Source organism: Schistocerca piceifrons, chromosome 2 (genome assembly GCF_021461385.2).
Source record: "Schistocerca piceifrons isolate TAMUIC-IGC-003096 chromosome 2, iqSchPice1.1, whole genome shotgun sequence".
NCBI lineage: Eukaryota > Metazoa > Arthropoda > Insecta > Orthoptera > Acrididae > Schistocerca > Schistocerca piceifrons.
In genome coordinates, this window is record NC_060139.1 from 246,165,191 (window position 1) to 246,183,183 (window position 17,993).

The following is a 17,993-nucleotide window of genomic DNA, read 5'->3' on the forward strand; positions in this document are numbered from 1 at the left end:
GTGAACCGTATGTGCAGTTGACGGACTTTGAGCGAGGGCGTATAGTGGGCATGCGGGAGGCCGGGTGGACGTACCGCCGAATTGCTCAACACGTGGGGCGTGAGGTTTCCACAGTACATCGATGTTGTCGCCAGTGGTCGGCGGAAGGTGCACGTGCCCGTCGACCTGGGACCGGACCGCAGCGACGCACGGATGCACGCCAAGACCGTAGGATCCTACGCAGTGCCGTAGGGGACCGCACCGCCACTTCCCAGCAAATTAGGGACACTGTTGCTCCTGGGGTATCGGCGAGGACCATTCGCAACCGTCTCCATGAAGCTGGGCTACGGTCCCGCACACCGTTAGGCCGTCTTCCGCTCACGCCCCAACATCGTGCAGCCCGCCTCCAGTGGTGTCGCGACAGGCGTGAATGGAGGGACGAATGGAGACGTGTCGTCTTCAGCGATGAGAGTCGCTTCTGCCTTGGTGCCAATGATGGTCGTATGCGTGTTTGGCGCCGTGCAGGTGAGCGCCACAATCAGGACTGCATACGACCGAGGCACACAGGGCCAACACCCGGCATCATGGTGTGGGGAGCGATCTCCTACACTGGCCGTACACCACTGGTGATCGTAGAGGGGACACTGAATAGTGCACGGTACATCCAAACCGTCATCGAACCCATCGTTCTACCATTCCTAGACCGGCAAGGGAACTTGCTGTTCCAACAGGACAATGCACGTCCGCATGTATCCCGTGCCACCCAACGTGCTCTAGAAGGTGTAAGTCAACTACCCTGGCCAGCAAGATCTCCGGATCTGTCCCCCATTGAGCATGTTTGGGACTGGATGAAGCGTCGTCTCACGCGGTCTGCACCTCCAGCACGAACGCTGGTCCAACTGAGGCGCCAGGTGGAAATGGCATGGCAAGCCGTTCCACAAGACTACATCCAGCATCTCTACGATCGTCTCCATGGGAGAATAGCAGCCTGCATTGCTGCGAAAGGTGGATATACACTGTACTAGTGCCGACATTGTGCATGCTCTGTTACCTGTGTCTATGTGCCTGTGGTTCTGTCAGTGTGGTCATGTGATGTATCTGACCCCAGGAATGTGTCAATAAAGTTTCCCCTTCCTGGGACAATGAATTCACGGTGTTCTTATTTCAATTTCCAGGAGTGTATATTGAAAAATCCGCATCAGTTGCGAAAATTTTCTGGTCTTTACCCAGGTTTGGGCTAGAGTAATATAGCCTTCTTCAGAATCATAAAATTACTGTAACATGCCAGAGTAAGCGACAGTCAACATTAAAAATTAAAACCTATAGTACCGTGGTACCATGTCGAAGTAAAACTACTTAACTGAAGTCCAGCCCCGGCATCACTTCACCACGTGGTCGGTTGGCAGCGGCAACTACGTTAGCACTGACCGTTGCACGCGGAATTGCACTGCCTTTGCTGACGACGTAAGCGCCATAAGCACAGGAACAGGAAAGGCAAATTAAATATTTAGTGAAATTTATTGATTTGTTTTGTGTCAACAGTTTCTATGTAACGAGAACTGTGTATCTCCTTTCATCCTCAAGCGTCCTACAGACAACTCTTAAAGAAACTAGGCATATAATAGAGTCCTCCTTTATGAAGTTTGTCATTAGTAACGATTTCGGATATGAAAAGAACAGTGACATTCCTAAATATAAAATGAGAAACAATAGTTATCTCTACGATTTATGAATTACTGGCTTCTGACAATGAATGTGGCAAGTTATTTAGTTACAAAAGATTGTCACCGATTGTCTAGTGGATTAAAAGTGTTGACAGACAATAAGAACGAACGTGAATACGATCTGAAACCGTGTTATCTTTATTATTCCTTCGACGCCATGGAAGCATTTTTTTTAACGTGCACCTCATCCTAATTTTCTCTGTGCTGTGTGCTGGGGATTGGGGGGGGGGGGGGGGGTTGGGGAGGGGTGAATTGTTACGTATCAACAGCCATTCACAATAAACCTGTCCTTGCGACTGTGGGATGGGTGTTACGATTCTTCGTGATTCATTCCTAGTTTGGAAATGCTCAGAATCTTGATGAAAACGCATCCAGATTTTTAATTGGAGATAATAAAATGTTAACTATTAAAACTGAAGGCAGCTTTCAACAAATACACACAGTAAAAGAAGTTTTGCATCACCCCGGTTCTCAGAACTCCTGAAGGAAGACGTTGATTGCGGATACTATATCACAGACACAGTCCCTTGAGTGTTCAGAGATGTCACTACACCCACCTAAAGACGTAAACAACCATGCATGAGCAGCGACTATTAGAAGGAGGGGATCCGACAGCCGATCAGTTCCAGTCATTCCCCCAGGAAGGAGGTACACAGCTCCTGTTGTCTGTACTTCAGCCATGCCTAGACGGTCAATACCGCGGTTAGATCGCGTCCGCATTGTTACTTTGTGTCAGGAAGGGCTCTCAATAAGGGAAATGTCCAGGGGCCTCGGAGTGAACCAAAGCGATGCATTTCGTACATCGAGGAGATACAGAGAGACAGGAACTGTCGATGACATGCCTCGCTTATGCCGCCCAAGGGCTACTACTGCAGTGGATGACCGCTGCCTACGGATTATGGCTCGGAGGAACCCTGACAGCAACGCCACCATGTTAAATAATGTTTTTCGTGCAGCCACAGGACTTCGTGTTACTGTGCGCAATAGGCTGCATGATGCCCAGCTTTACTCCCGACGTCCATGGCGAGGTCCATCTTTTAACCACGACACCACGCAGCGCGGTACAGATGGGTCCAACAACACGCCGAATCAACCACTCAGGATTGGCATCACGTTCTCTTCATCGATGAGTGTCGCATATGTCTGAGACGTGTTTGGAGGCAACCCGGTCAGGTTGGACGCCTTAGACACACTGTCCAGCGAGTGCAGCAAGGTGGACGTTCCCTGATGCTTTGGGGTGGCATTATGTGGGGCCGACGTACGCCGCTGGTGGTCATGGAAGGCGTCGTAGCGTCTGTACGATACGTGAATGCCATTCTCCGACCGATAATGCAACCATATCGGCAGCATATTGGCGAGACATTCGTCTTCATGGACGACAATTAGCGCCCGCATCGTGCACATCTTGTGAATGACTTCCTTTAGGACAATGGCATCGCTCGACTTGAGTGGTCAGCATGTTCTACAGACATGAACCCTATCGAACATGCCTGGGATAGATTGAAAAGGGCTGTTTATGGACGACGTGACCCACCAACTCCTCTGAGGGATCTGCGCCGAATCGTCGTTGAGCAGTGGGACAATCGACCAACAGTGCCTTGATGATCTTGTGGATAGTATGCTACGACGAATACAGGCATGCATCAATGCAAGAGGACGTGCTACTTGGTATCAGAGGTACCGGTGCATACAGCAATCTGGACCACTACCTCTGAAGGTCTCGGTGTATGTTGGTACAACATGCAATGTGTGGTTTTCGTGAGCAATAAAAAGTGCGGAAATGATGTTTATGTAGAGGGTGTTACAGAAAGGTACGGCCAAACTTTCAGGAAACATTCCTCACACACAAATAAAGAAAAGATGTTATGTGGACATGTGTCCGGAAACGTTTAATTTCCCCGATTCACCGCCAGTTGGCCCAATTGAAGGAAGGTAATGTTGACTTCGGTGCTTGTGTTGACATGCGACACATTGCTCTACAGTACTAGCACCAAGCACATCAGTACGTAGCATCAACCGGTTAATGTTCACCATGAACGTGGTTTTGCAGTCAGTGCAATGTTTACAAATGCGGAATTGGCAGATGCCCATTTGAAGTATGGATTAATACGGGGCAATAGCCGTGGCGCGGTACGTTTGTATCGAGACAGATTTCCAAATCGAAGGTGTCCCGACAGGAAGACGTTCGAAGCAACTGATCGGCGTCTTAGGGAGCACGGAACATTCCAGCCTATGACTCGCGACTAGAGAAGACCTAGAAAGACGAGGACACCAGCAATGGACAAGGCAATTCTTCGTGCAGTTGACGATAACCCTAATGTCAGTGTCAGAGAAGTTGCTGCTGTACAAGGTAACGTTGACCACGTCACTGTATGGAGAGTGCTAAGGGAGAACCAGTTGTTTCCGTACCATGTGCAGCGTGTGCAGGCTGCAGCTGGTTGGCCTCCACGGGGACACTTCTGCGAATGGTTCATCCCACACTGCGTCAATCCTCATTTCAGTTCAAATGTTCTCTTTACGGATGAGGCTTCATTCCAACGTGATCAAATTGTAAATTTTCACAATCAATATGTGTGGGCTGACGAGAATCCGCACGCAATTGTGCAATCACGTCATCAACACAGATTTTCTGTGAACGTTTGGGCAGGCATTGTTGGTGATGTCTTGATTGGGCCCCATGTTCATCCACCTACGCTCATTGGAGCACGTTAACATGATTTCATACGGGATACTCAACCTGTGCTGCTAGAACATGTGCCTTTACAAGTACGACACAACATGTGGTTCATGCACGATGGAGCTCCTGCACATTTCAGTCGAAGAGTTCGTACGCTTCTCAACAACAGATTCGGTGACCGATGGATTGGTAGAGGTGGACCAATTCCATGGCCCCCACGCTCTCCTGATCTCAACCCTCTTGACATTCATTTATGGGGGTATTTGAAAGCTCTTGTCTACGCAACCCCGGTACCAAATGTAGAGACTCTTCGTGCTCGTATTGTGGACGGCTGTGATACAATACGCCATTCTCCAGGGTTGCATCAGCGCATCAGGGATTCCATGGGACGGAGGGTGCATGCATGTATCCTCGCTAACGGAGGACATTTTGAACATTTCCTGTAACAAAGTGTTTGAAGTCACGCTGGTACGTTCTGTTGCTGTGTGTTTCCATTCCATGATTAATGTGATTTGAAGAGAAGTAATAAAATGAGCTCTAACATGGAAAGTAAGCGTTTCCGGACACATGTCCACCTAGCATATTTTCTTTCTTTGTGTGTGAGGAATGTTTCCTGAAAGTTTGGCCGTACCTTTTTGTAACACCCTGTGTTTTCTGTACAGGTTCCGGAACTCTCGAAACCGAGGTGATGCAAAACTTGTTGTGATGTGTGTGTAAAACTGCCATGAAGTGCACAACAAGCTTGGAGATGCAAATGATTACCATTTCAGGCAACCGCACGTGGACTGTAGGAGTTGTCGTTGTTATTGTAGTCTTCGGCCCAGACACTCTAGACAAATGCTTTCTGAAAAGACTTCCTAACGCACAAATTTATATTAGATATTAACAAAATTCCGTTCTCCAGCACGCTTTTCTTGCTATTGCTGGTCTACGTTTTGTATCCTCTCTATTTTAGGCATCATCAGTTATTTTACTGCCGAAATAGCACAACAGATGTACTACTATTAGTGCCTCATTTCCTAATCTAATTCCCTCAGCATCACACGATTTAATTCGACTACATTCCATTATCCTTGTTTTGCCTTTCTCTGTGTTCGTCTTATATCCTCCATTCAAGAAATTGTTCATTCGGTCCAGCTGCACTTCCCAGTCCTTTGCTGTCTCTGCAGAACTACGATGGCATCGGCAAACAGGAAAATTTATAATTATTCTTCTTGAAGTTTAATTCCATTTCCAAATTTCTCCTTACTTTACTTCACAGCTTGCTCCATGTAAAGCTTGAACAACATAGGTGATAGGCTATAACCTACAACCACAGCTTTCCTTTCATCTCCCTCGACACTTATAACTGTCGTCTGGTTTCTGCAATAGTCGTAAATAACCTTTCGCTCTTTGTATTTTAACCCTGCTATCATTCGAAAATTAAAAAGTGTATTCCAGTCAACATCGTGAAAAACTTTCTCCAAATCTACAAAATCAATAAACGAAAGTTTGCCTTTAAACTGATATCCCCCGAGGTAGGAGTGACGCTATCTACATTTTGTATATATGGACAGAGTATGCAGAGTGTTTCTTAATACGAAACTGATCTTTAATGTCGGATGTTTGTGAGAAAACAATACGTCATGTAAGAAAGAGAACCCTCTACTAACACTTGTCAAAATACCACAAGACGGGGACCTATCGAGATTGTAGTTTTCTGTTCCTCTATGTTTCAGCTTGTACTGATCCCAGCACAGTCGTGCAGGTATGAAATCGATAGGATCAAGAGGACCACACTCTGTGCCAAGCATAATGTCAGGAAACCCACACGGGCAGCGCGTGGGAGCACATACATACTGTTCACTAAGCCGTTCGATATACACTGAGGCGACAAAAGTCATGCGATAGCGATGTGACGTACACAGATGGCGGTAGTATTGCGCACAGAAGGTATGAAAGGGCAGTGGATTGGTGGAACTGTCATCTATACTCAGGAGATTTCCAATGTTAGGGAATTCTGTACTCCGAGATCCACAATTTCAAGAGTGTGTGGGAATGCCAAATTTCAAGCATTCCCTCTCACCACACACAACGCAGTGACGACCGCCTTCGCTTACCGATTGACAGCTTTCACTTAATGACCGATTGCAGCGGCGTTTACGTAGGATTGTCAGTGCTAACAGACAAGCAACACTGCATGGAATAATCAAAGAAATCATTGTGAGACGTTCGACGAAAGAATCCTTTAGGAAAATGCAGCGAAATTCGGCTGTAATGGGTTATGGTAGCAGACGACCGACTAGAGCGCCTTAGCTAACAGTATGACATCGCCTGTAGCACCACTCAAAAAATGTTCAAATGTGTGTGAAATCTTATGGGACTTGACTGCTAAGGTCATCAGTCCCTAAGCTTACACACTACTTAACCTAAATTATCCCCAGGACAAACACACACACCCCTGCCCGAGGGGAGGACTCGAACATCCGCCGGGACCAGCCGCACAGTCCATGATTGCAGCGCCTTAGACCGTGCAGCACCACTCCTGGGTTTGTGACCACATCAGTTGGACCTTAGACGAGGGGAAAACAGCGGCCTGCTCCGATGAATACCGATTTCAGTTGATAAGTGCTGATGGTAGTGTTCGAGTGTGCCGTAGACTACACGAAGCCATGGCCCCAAGTTGTCAACAACACACTGTGCAAGCTGGCGGTGCCTCCATAATGGTGTGAGTTGTGTTTGAATGGAATTGTCTGGGTCCTCGGGTACAACTGAACCGATCATTGACCGGAAATGGTCATGTTCGGCTACCGGCAGACCATCTGCAGCCATTCATGTATTTCATATCCTCAAACAACATGTCATCTCAACGGGCCACAGTTGTTTGCAACTGGTTTGAAGAACATTCTGGACAGTTCGAACGAATGATTTGGCTATCCAGATCGCCACTCATGAATCCCACCGAATATTTGGAGGACTTAAATGGGAGGTCAGTTCGTGCACAAAATGCTGCACCCACAACAGACTCGCAATTATGGACGGCTATAGAGGCAACATGGCTCAATATTTCACTTGTTGAGTCCAGGCCACGTCGAGCTGCTGCACTACGCCGGGCAGGAGGAAACCTGACACCAAATTAGGAGATATCCCATGACTTTCGTCATCTCAGTGTACGTGCGAGTTACGTACACTGAGTCAGCAAACATTCATTTTTGTTGGAAGACAATTATTCATACAGTCAGTCCGACGACGGGCAGCGTCTCCACGGGCTGTCGGCACGGCGGCCATTGTTGCGGCTTCCCTTGAGGCGGCAGCAAGGGGAGACTCAGAGTAGAACGAACGGTGCTGGCTTGTATGCGTCACTATCATACAGGCTCAGCAGCTTGGGTCATCGTTTGGGGTGACCTTAGGTACACTATAAGATCACGTCCGACTTTGGACAGCAGATGTTACATTTCTGATGCGTTTAGGCCGGTGTCTGTACCCCGTCGGCGCGAGGGGTAGCCGCCTTATCACAGTTCGCACGACTGCCCTCGTCGGAGGTTCGAGTCCTCCATCAGGCATGTGCGTGTGTGTGTGTGTGTGTGTGTGTTGTCGTTAGCGTAAGTTAGTTTATGTAGTATGTAAGTCTAGGAAACGATTGTAACACTATGGTAAGATGACAAATAATTTTCTTCTGATTAATTATATTTGACAGGAAGTGTAATCTCTGTAATATGTGCTCTGTGTTATGCTGTAATATGTTTTGTCTTTCATACACAAACTCTTTGGTTGTATTTAGAAATGAACTGTCAATGTGAGCAAATGATAAGTTTTCTTTAAAATGTTTGTTTGCTTCTCTGTAATTGCTGATCCTCACTGAGGATTCTTGGTTCTTTGTGTATGGAAAGGTGTTGTGGTTCCCCTCTGGAACGGAAATTAAGTAGCGCGCTCAAAATGTGGTTGGTGCAGGTGAAAAGTGGACAAGGGAGTCAGTCGGAGACTAGCTACCGAACCGCTGGCAGCTAATGATCAAATAGTGCATGGTGCAGGTGCCGAGAGAGGCTTTTTGTGCCAGTTTACACTACGCCAAAGCCTCGGGTGGATGGATGGATTAATTATTATGCTCTGTTACTGGAAATTCTCTTAAAAATCGGAGGAACGTCGCTACCAAGAATATGACAGAGAATACCACTTCCAACAGTTAATCCATCTACCATAATGTACTCGCCACCACATTGCGCAATCACTATGACGAAGTGGAGGAATTATAGAAGTGTAAAGAGAAGGATCAGCACTTTTAATGTTTTTAAAATACAAAGTAACTCAGAACAAAATTTATAAACTTACCTTGATTTGTTTCCAATAAAAAAAAAACCCTCAGGGTCCTCTCCACTTGAATTATGATTACCGAGTGTCCTTGTTGTGGAAAAGTGAAAGTCTCAAAACATAACAGCTATTTAATTAATGTTGTTTGATATTAAATGAAAAAGGGTAGTTAAAAGTATTGTGGATTTGGCAAAATGAGGGAGGTAGTAAGTGTAGCTTTGTGAAAGCCCCCCAGTGATTGAAATAGTTCAGTTTAAAGCTTTGTGGACTTTTAAAATTATTTATTTAATTATTGACTTTAAAGTAAAAGACTATGGTAATAACGAACAGGCAATAAAGCACTTTGAGGTTAGTTTCAAAAGGAAGTGTTATTACAGGTTGGCTTGAAATGTTCTTCTTGGTAAATAATAGTTGTGCAGTCTATTGAAATAGTACAAAAGGTGAGCCAGTGTTTCAGGAAGTGTGTCAGTTTGCTTTATAACTGTGGTAAAGTTTAAAGGCCCCAGTATTGAAAATTGCTCAAAATACATAAAGTTAATATATAAAAGAAAATGCTAACTAGTTTTGAAACATATGTTGAATTTTATGCTCATGGTGTGTGATAAGAGGTATTATATCAGTTTATGAGTACCAATTTATTGTTTTGTTTATGCAGAAGGTAAAGCTAGTAGAAGTATCATTATCTATGAAATCAGTTACTTATTCCTTTTAAGGAACAGTGAGAATATCTATACAAGTGGACTTTATTTAAATGTATGCTGTGTAAATGGTATTTGCTAACTTGAGACTAAGTCCATGCCCAATTTCCAATTTAGTATTAATTTTCATTAGTAGTGTTAATGAAGTTACTCAGATTGATAAAGTATTTAATATTGAAGGAAGTAACAGTGTCTGTTGTGTTTGCGAGGACAGATTTGCTTTACTATGAGTGTTAGCACCCACTTTACCATTTTCATATGCTTGTGACTGGGTTCATTGCTCTTTCGAAGGAGAAAAGTATAGGCTGTGTCTTTCTACTAAAAGCTGTTTACTTTGTCTTTAAAAGAAATGTTACACTTTTGTATGCCTAATTAGGCTGGCGACCGTATTCTTTTTTTTCCTTTGAGCAAATTTGATTAGTTTAAAACAGTTTCTAAATAGTATGTGTTATTTGTTGTGTGTCTTAAAGTAATTTTAAACTTCTATATACCATAACTGGCTACCTAAATAGTTTCAGTTCATTAACGAGAAGCAGTAAGAGTGTTACACGATGACTTCAGCAGTTTGTTCCCATAGGAACTTACCCCAAATTTCCAAAAAAATTTTGTGCCCACCTTTGAGGTTATCTTCCACACGCTACCGCAAGACGACTTGTCCATGCTGTCCTGACGTACCCAGAAGCAGAGGGAGTTCGTTGCCCTGGCGGGTAGGTTCTCCCGAGAGATTGGACCGCCAGCACTCACCAGCCACTGCTAGTGATTAAGACTGGTCCAGATTAAAGCAATGTGGAATGACGTGCTCGTTAGTTAGTTAGTTGATTTCGTGTTACATGGTCATTTTATACGATAAATAGTAATGATGCGGAACATTAACATCGCAGCGCAAATTAATTTGTAAACATGGCTACATGTTTAACATTTAAACAATAATAAAGTGTTTTTTTAAGTATACGGGTGTGAGTTGTTAATACCCACCCACTACCTTTTGCACATTACAAGAGAAATTCTTCTACAGATTAGACGGAATTGTCAATGAGAAACGGTCTTAGTTCTGAGATCTTACTTTGCTGTATGTCAAAATTTATATCACTGGGTAAGTGGCAAAAATTTTTGTTGCAACACTGTGCACCCCTTTTTGTGCTGAAGACAATGTCAACATGGAGTAATGAATGTAATTTTTTCTTCTCGTGTTGTAATTATATACACCATTGTTCCTTTTGAACTGTAGTGGATTATTTGCAGTACACTTCATGAGGGAATGAATATACTGTAAGGTAACAGTCTGAATATACTGTAAGGTAACAGATGTCTACAAGATGATCGTGGTTGAGCATCACTTACTAGTCTTACAGCACATTTTTGAGCAATGAAGAGTTTCTTTCTTAAAGATTACTCGAGAACATCACTCCATATGACATTATTGAATGAAAATATGCAAAATATGTCAACTTACTGCCGGCCACTGTGGTCGAGCGGTTCTAGGCGCTTCAGTCTGGAACCACGCTGCTGCTACGGTCACAGGTTCGAATCCTGCCTCGGGCATGGATGTGTGTGATGTCCTTAGGTTAGTTAGGTTTAAGTAGTTCTAAGTCTAGGAGACTGATGGCCTCAGATGTTAAGTCCCATAGTGCTTAGAGCCATTTGAACCATTTGTCAACTTACTGATTTCTCTCTTCCTAAGATTTCCAGTGATTCTAAGTGCAAATGTGCCTGAACTGTTTTACGAGTGCTTTTTACAGTTAAAATTCTCATAACTTTGATTACCTAAGAATTCTGAAGTTTCCACACATATTTATTATTTCGTCTTATGTGCAGAAAAGAATATCTAGTGTCTTTTTGAAATTGAAGGTGACACCATTCACAGAAAACCACACAGTGATACTTTTAAGAACATTGTTTACCATTTCTTCTGTTACTGTATGTATGCATGGACTGATTACAGTACTAATGGCATCCGCAAAAAAGATCTAATGAGCTTTCTGTGTATTAGACGGAAGATCATTTACATATACGAGGAACAATAGTGGACATAAGACTGAACCTTGGCGAACCGCATACGTGATTTCTCCCCAGTCATAGTTTCCTCCCCAGACCATATTGGCTGAATTGCTATGTACAACTTTCTGTATTCTTTTGGTTAGTATGACATAATATGTTGGACAGCTACGTCATCAATTCCATAAACCTTCACTTTATCTAGAAGAATGCTGTGCTTAACACAGTGAATGCCTTAGACAGAGCGCAGTAAATACCAGCAGGTGCTATTTTGTTGTTTAAAGCTTGTAAGATTTGGTGAATGAATATCTAAATGGAATTCTCAGTAGAGCAACTCTTCTGAAACACAAACTGATTTGCTGAGGATGTTACTGTCGCTAAAGTAAGTTACTATTAAGAATACTTCCCTTCTCAAAGATTTTGGAAAATGATGTCAACATTGAAACGGGTTAGTTGTTACTGACATCTCTCTTATCACCTTTCTTAAAGAAGGGTTTAACAACAGCATATTTCGCTCTCTGTGGAAAAATTCCCTGAGTTGGTGATGCATTACATATTTCAGCTAAGACTGGGGAACAAGTCTTCACTACTATGCTGTAAACACCGTCAAAACTAGATTAGCTTTCATTCTCGAGACAATATATAATTTTCTTAATTTCAGGAGAAGTTGGTGACAGATACATATGAATGAATTTTATGAGAGTTATTTTTTCAAAATGCTGCTGTGATTTTTCTCTTGAACTGTTTGTCCCGACACTTTCTACTGGTTATTAAATGTATTTACTGCCTGTAATTCATCGATTTACAGCCGTTGCGTTCAGTTCAGTAGTGATGTTATCTTGGTTCAAGTGGCTCTGAGCACTATGGGACGCTCCAGCAGGTCGCAGGGAATGGGCGCGGACCACAGAGGAAGCGCCTGCAGCCGTTGATGGAGGGGGAAGGCCATAGGCATAAATACTGGACCAGGTCCACTCGAGGAGCAGTCTCAGGTCGCACCTGATGAAGGTTATGAGCTACGTGACCGAAATATCGTGCAAGTACGACGCTGATATCCGGCAGAACACCCGACAACCCAAGATGTCACTATGGTACTTAACTGGTGAGGTCATCGGTCCCCTAGAACTTTGAACTACTTAAACCTAACTAACCTAAGGACATCACACACATCCACGCTGGAGGCAGGATTCGAACCTGCGACCGTAGCGGTCGCGCCGTCCCAGACTGTAGCGCCTAGAACCGCTCAGCCACACCGGCCGTCGGTGTTATCTTGTTCTGTGACTGGTTGTCCTGTCTGTCGTGTCACTACATTCCACATAGCCTTAAGTATGTTGTTAGAATTATTGACTACTAAAAAATGGTTCAAATGGCTCTGAGCACTATGGGACTTAACATCTGTGGTCATCAGTCCCCTAGAACTTAGAACTACTTAAACCTAACTAACCTAAGGACATCACACACATCCATGCCCGAGGCAGGATTCGAACCTGCGACCGTAGCAGTCGCGCTGTTCCGGACTGAGCGCCTAGAATCGCTAGACCACCGCGGCCGGCTATTGACTACTGACATTACGTTCATGTTCCTTGATTTTTTAAGAACCTTTCTTAGTAATTTTGAGTAGTTTTTGTAGTGTGCATCTACTGTAGGATCTCTTACTTTTTACTGCCAACAGATACATTTCTCTTTTTCTGTCACAAGATACTTTTATCCCTCTAGTGATTCATGGCTTTTTATTTGGCTGTTTAATGTTATTTTCTGATTAGCTTTTGCGGGAAGTTGTCATTCGAGGACAGATCGATTTTGTCTTATACTGAAGTTCTAGGGGACTGATGACCACAGATGTTAAGTCCCATAGTGCTCAGAGCCATTTGAACCATTTTTTTAGTAGACAATAATTCTAACAACATACTTAAGGCTATATGGAATGAGTAACACGACAGACAGGACAACCAGTCACAAAACAAGATAACACCGACAGCCGGTGCTTAGAGCCATTTATTTCCACAAATCACTTATTTCTTCCTAGAATACTGCATACTGTACTTCCTGGAGCTGGAATTAATGTCCACCAGCAAGGCAATGTTCAATTTTTACCTTCCGGGTGCCACACAGGACGAGACGCAGGACAAACGAAAGCCGCAGAGCCTGCGCGCTGCCCCCTCGTCCCCTTTTTGTGGTCAGACCCCCAACCCCCCGGCCCCCCGCCCCAGTGCACATGTTGCCGGACCACATTCTCCGGTCACTCACCCGCCGCAAGCTCTCCGAAGCGTCAATGACGTCACATAATAACCTGCGCGAGTCAAGGCCGCGCTGGTGCAGGCTGGCGGTAGCCCGACCCGTTTTCGGCGCAGCTGGAGATGCAGTACCGGTGCAGAGGAACTTTCACGCTGTATTTTGTATTTAATCCACGAGTCATAACCATAGTAAATGCACATTAAGAATGCAAATACACCGCGAATACGTAAGTTGAAACGTTCCTTTCGTCAGCGTCCAGCAACTTTCGTGGTGTCACGCAAAGTCACACTCGTTGCCGCGGCCAGAAAACAGACACATTTACACTTAAAGGGCGATTTACACATAATGAGCGACTATTTCGAGAAATGGAAATTGAAGCCCAATCCATTTAAAACCGAGGTAAATGCATACCATCTTAATAACCGTGAGGCAAATCGCAAAGTAAATGTGGTCTTCGAACACGTTCCCTGGAATATAACACATACCCAAAATACTGGGGGATGGGTCATTTTAAACCGGGCTCTTACCTTTAAGAATCATTCAGAAAACGCACCAAAAGTAGTGAACACCAGAACTGATATTGTCAGAAAACTGGCAGGGTCAGGATGGGGTGCGAATGGAGATATTCTTCGCCTGCTACATTGGCGTTAGTTTACTCCACGGTAGAATACTGTGCTCCAGTATGAAAAAATAGTGCACATGTACGCATACTTTACGTCAAATTGCCTCAAGCAGTGAGAGTAATCAGTGGCACTACTAAATATACACCAGTTCCATAACTGCCTGCATTATGTAATATCGCACATCCATCAATTAAACGAAAAGCAGCAGCAATAAGAGAGTTCCAAAAGTGTTTCACTCACCAGAAATCACTTCTATACAATCAGCTACAGAATGAACCTCACAGCACATTCAAATTTAGGAAACCACTCTGGCCTACACAAGATGCTCCTGTCACATATGTGATATTTGTCAAGAAGTCTTCGAATGAAGCAGTAGCAAAACGACTGAATTCACGACATCCGGGGATTTATGGCACTATATGACATTTTAGTTTATTTAGGGAGACGCATATGGCCCTAAAGACGGCACAGTGAAATGCTGAAACTGGTAACCTTCAAAATAAAAAAATAGCATCTTAAGTTACACGGCTGTTGCAGAATTTCATTGACATTGACAATTACTTAACCAGCTGTTGTACCCCGTCCATGATGGACCATCAGAGATACAACAGATAGAGGTTTGGCAGAAGTTTCCTCCGACTAATTCTCATAAATGACCCTAACTATCACGTGAATGGATTTAGTCTTCCCGTAAAACTGTGGACAGCCTTGAATCGATTCTGTAGTACCTGTTTGTATGCATGGGGGTTCAAAGATGCCCCGGCGTGTGACTGTGCGAACTATGCAGCACGTGACTGATGAGTGTAGACTAGGAAAACTTCCTGGTGGGCTCAGCTAGCTGCGTTTGGTGACAGAAAGGAAATGTAGAGTGGTTAAGAGACCTTGAAATTCAGTTATAATATTTTCTCTGGATTATCTGTTTGCTTCTTTATATTAAGTATATTTTGTGTATATTTAACCTTTTATATGTGAAGTCCTTAAATAAGATTGTAAAATGACCATGTAAGCCATACAAATAAGAAAAACACACCCTTGGGAATAATGTACTTATCGTCTTTGAACAAAAACGTCACTTCTGTTCGTCTTAAGGTGTATTTATTTCAGTTATCTTGTGTACGACACTGAGACAGTTCTTTCTATGCACAGTTAAAAAACTTTTTTTAAATTTTGTAGTAAAATCTTTTAAAAAACTGTGGAGTCCGCTAGCTGCTGCTAATCCTCGTTTATTGTCGACTCAAGGTACAACCGGTTTCGCGAAAATGAATCGGATCTTCAAGTTAGGTCTACAACAACATACATAGGAATCAGACGCCGTCAAGTGAAGAAACTAATGATGCCAACTATGGAGGCTATAGAAAAGTACTCAATTGGCTGTATTACATTAAGCCATTAAACCAATACGACCTTCCATCGATCTATAAGGCACATATTCTGGCGTCATCAGATTCAATGGATGCTGAAAGATCCACCAATAATCTTAGATTATTATGGGTCATTACTGAGGGATTTCTGTTTGGGGCCTGAAAAATTGAGCGAATAAACGGAGAACACAAAACTGTGGCACTATAATCCCGTAAATATATAGCAATTTACCGGTGTTAAACTCCTGATAGTACCTACAAAAACAGGTATCTCGGCTGCAATGCAGAAATGATAACATCGTATCCAAACCGAGCCGCTGAAACTGACATGGGCAATAGGCGATAGCTACCACTCGAGTGTTGGTAGATGTCGGTAGGGGGCATGAGTGTTCCACAAGACCGTAGTGCCTTATTTTTCGAACGTTGGGAGTCGTTTTACAAATGAAATTGACAACCGAAGATAAATTATACAACAATGGGTGTTGCTTGTAGTTAGTAACGTTACTAACACCTTTAAAACTGCAGAAAAATTCTGAGTAGTGCGCTTACTTTCTTAGTTTTTGTACGAACCCACTAATTAAAAATTAAAACTTATTAAAATATGAGCTATAAAAATTGGCTTTTTGATCCAGAGTCTGCTAGGTTCAATTAGATTATTAACTATGCTGTGAACTAAATAAGGAAAACAGCTAAGAAAATTTAACTGTGCATGTATTAAGTTGTGGTTGTCCAATAGAAAGCTCATACATTCCATGTATGGTCCAATTTTGATCGAGCTATGTTACTTTGGAGTGGTATATCGCGCGGAAGTTTTCGTCCTCAAGTTCAGTACATCAGTTTTCAGAGGAGGAAACTGGAGCTAGCCCATCATTTGCCGAAACGAGCGTGGAAAATCGAGTAAAAAGCGCACTCGCGCTGGGCGGAATATCAGCGCGACGTGCGTTAATCCGCTGAGTGTATTGGACCCAGCTCTGGCTCACATGGCTGCGTTCCGTGCGATACGATAATACCCAGGGCCACATCCTAGCGTTCCGCACCACAAAAATGTAAACTAAGAAAAGTGTTTATTATAACGCTGTGTCGTGGGACCCTTATAATCGTAAAAGACGTAATTACTCTGAATGAGCTCAGTCAACTGAATTTTTCAGTGGGCAGCTAGTATAAATTAAATCAGCATTCACCTCTCAAACATGTTACCGCGCTCCCCGGGGTGGACTTGCCCGCGACACCCGGTAAAACATATGGCGCTTCAGCTGGCAGAACCGTTACGGCTTTTAAGAGAGTTGTTAACGGAATTTTGGCAGTACGAAATGAGCTGGTTTTCGAGGAAAAATTCGATTTGTTTCGCGTCTTGCAACATCCAAACCAGAATCCGCAAAACGTTAAAGCTACTTAATACCAAGATCACACTACCGACGGTACTTATGATGAGATACAGCAATGGAAAAACTGAGGTTGACCAAAAGCAGTCTTATAACTGTGTTAGAAGACAGACCTGACATTTGCCTTAGCATTATAGATGAAATTGTAAGGTATGAAGACATTGTAAGTATCTTCCTTACTAATGAAGTGTGTGATCAAACCAAATAGCCAATCGGGTTACTTAAAACTTTCATTTTTAAGACTTATTATTTGGGAAAGTACTGTATTTGAATGAAATATTGGTAAAATTTGCTTGGTTGGTTCATTCCTTTTGTTAGGTTTAGTTTGCTAAATGCATGTTTGGTAATAGTTGCAAAGTGTTTATTTAATACTGAAATACTCATTTTTGCATCGACGTCAGTCTCAATTTGTTGCTCTTTTTCTTTTTTTTTTTTAATACTTATTCATAGCGATGTTAATAACTCGTATTGAATGACTTATGCATTTGAATTCTTTTTTCTTATCTTCATATTGACAAATTATGATGAAGCACCAGTTTCAGTTCCTCTTATTTCTTTGTTATTGTTTCCTATTTTTTCTAGAACTCTTTCATTTTTTTCCTGTTGTGCTTTTATTTCTGCGTTCCATATTTCTTATTTCTTCGGACTTTACAGGCTTCTAAATTTAAATGGTTCAGATGGTTCTGAGCACGATGGGACTTAACATCTGAGGTCATCAGTCCTCTAGAACTTCGAACTGTTTAAACCTAACTAACCTAAGGACATCACACACATCCATGCCCGAGGCAGGATTCTAACCTGCGACCGTAGCGGTCGTGCGGTTCCAGACTGAAGCGCGTAGAACAGCTCGGCCACATCGGCCGGCTTCTAAATTTGATATTATAGAAAAACGTCTTTTCTATTATTTACGATTTTTTGATGTTGTTTCTTTCTAGTTCTTTTCTTATTTCAGTAATCCATGCTCTGGTCTATTTCTTCGTCCAGAAGTACGGGGATATCTATTTTGCTAACCTTATTTCATTCGTTTGTTAGATG

The 17,993-nt window shown here is 43.2% G+C and overlaps 1 long non-coding RNA gene across 1 annotated transcript in view; it reads right to left on the reverse strand.

Annotated features, from left to right (window-relative positions):
- The window catches only part of LOC124776469, a 334,054-nt gene that overhangs the window by 103,708 nt on the left and 212,353 nt on the right, over positions 1 to 17,993 (reverse strand). The window lies entirely within an intron of this gene.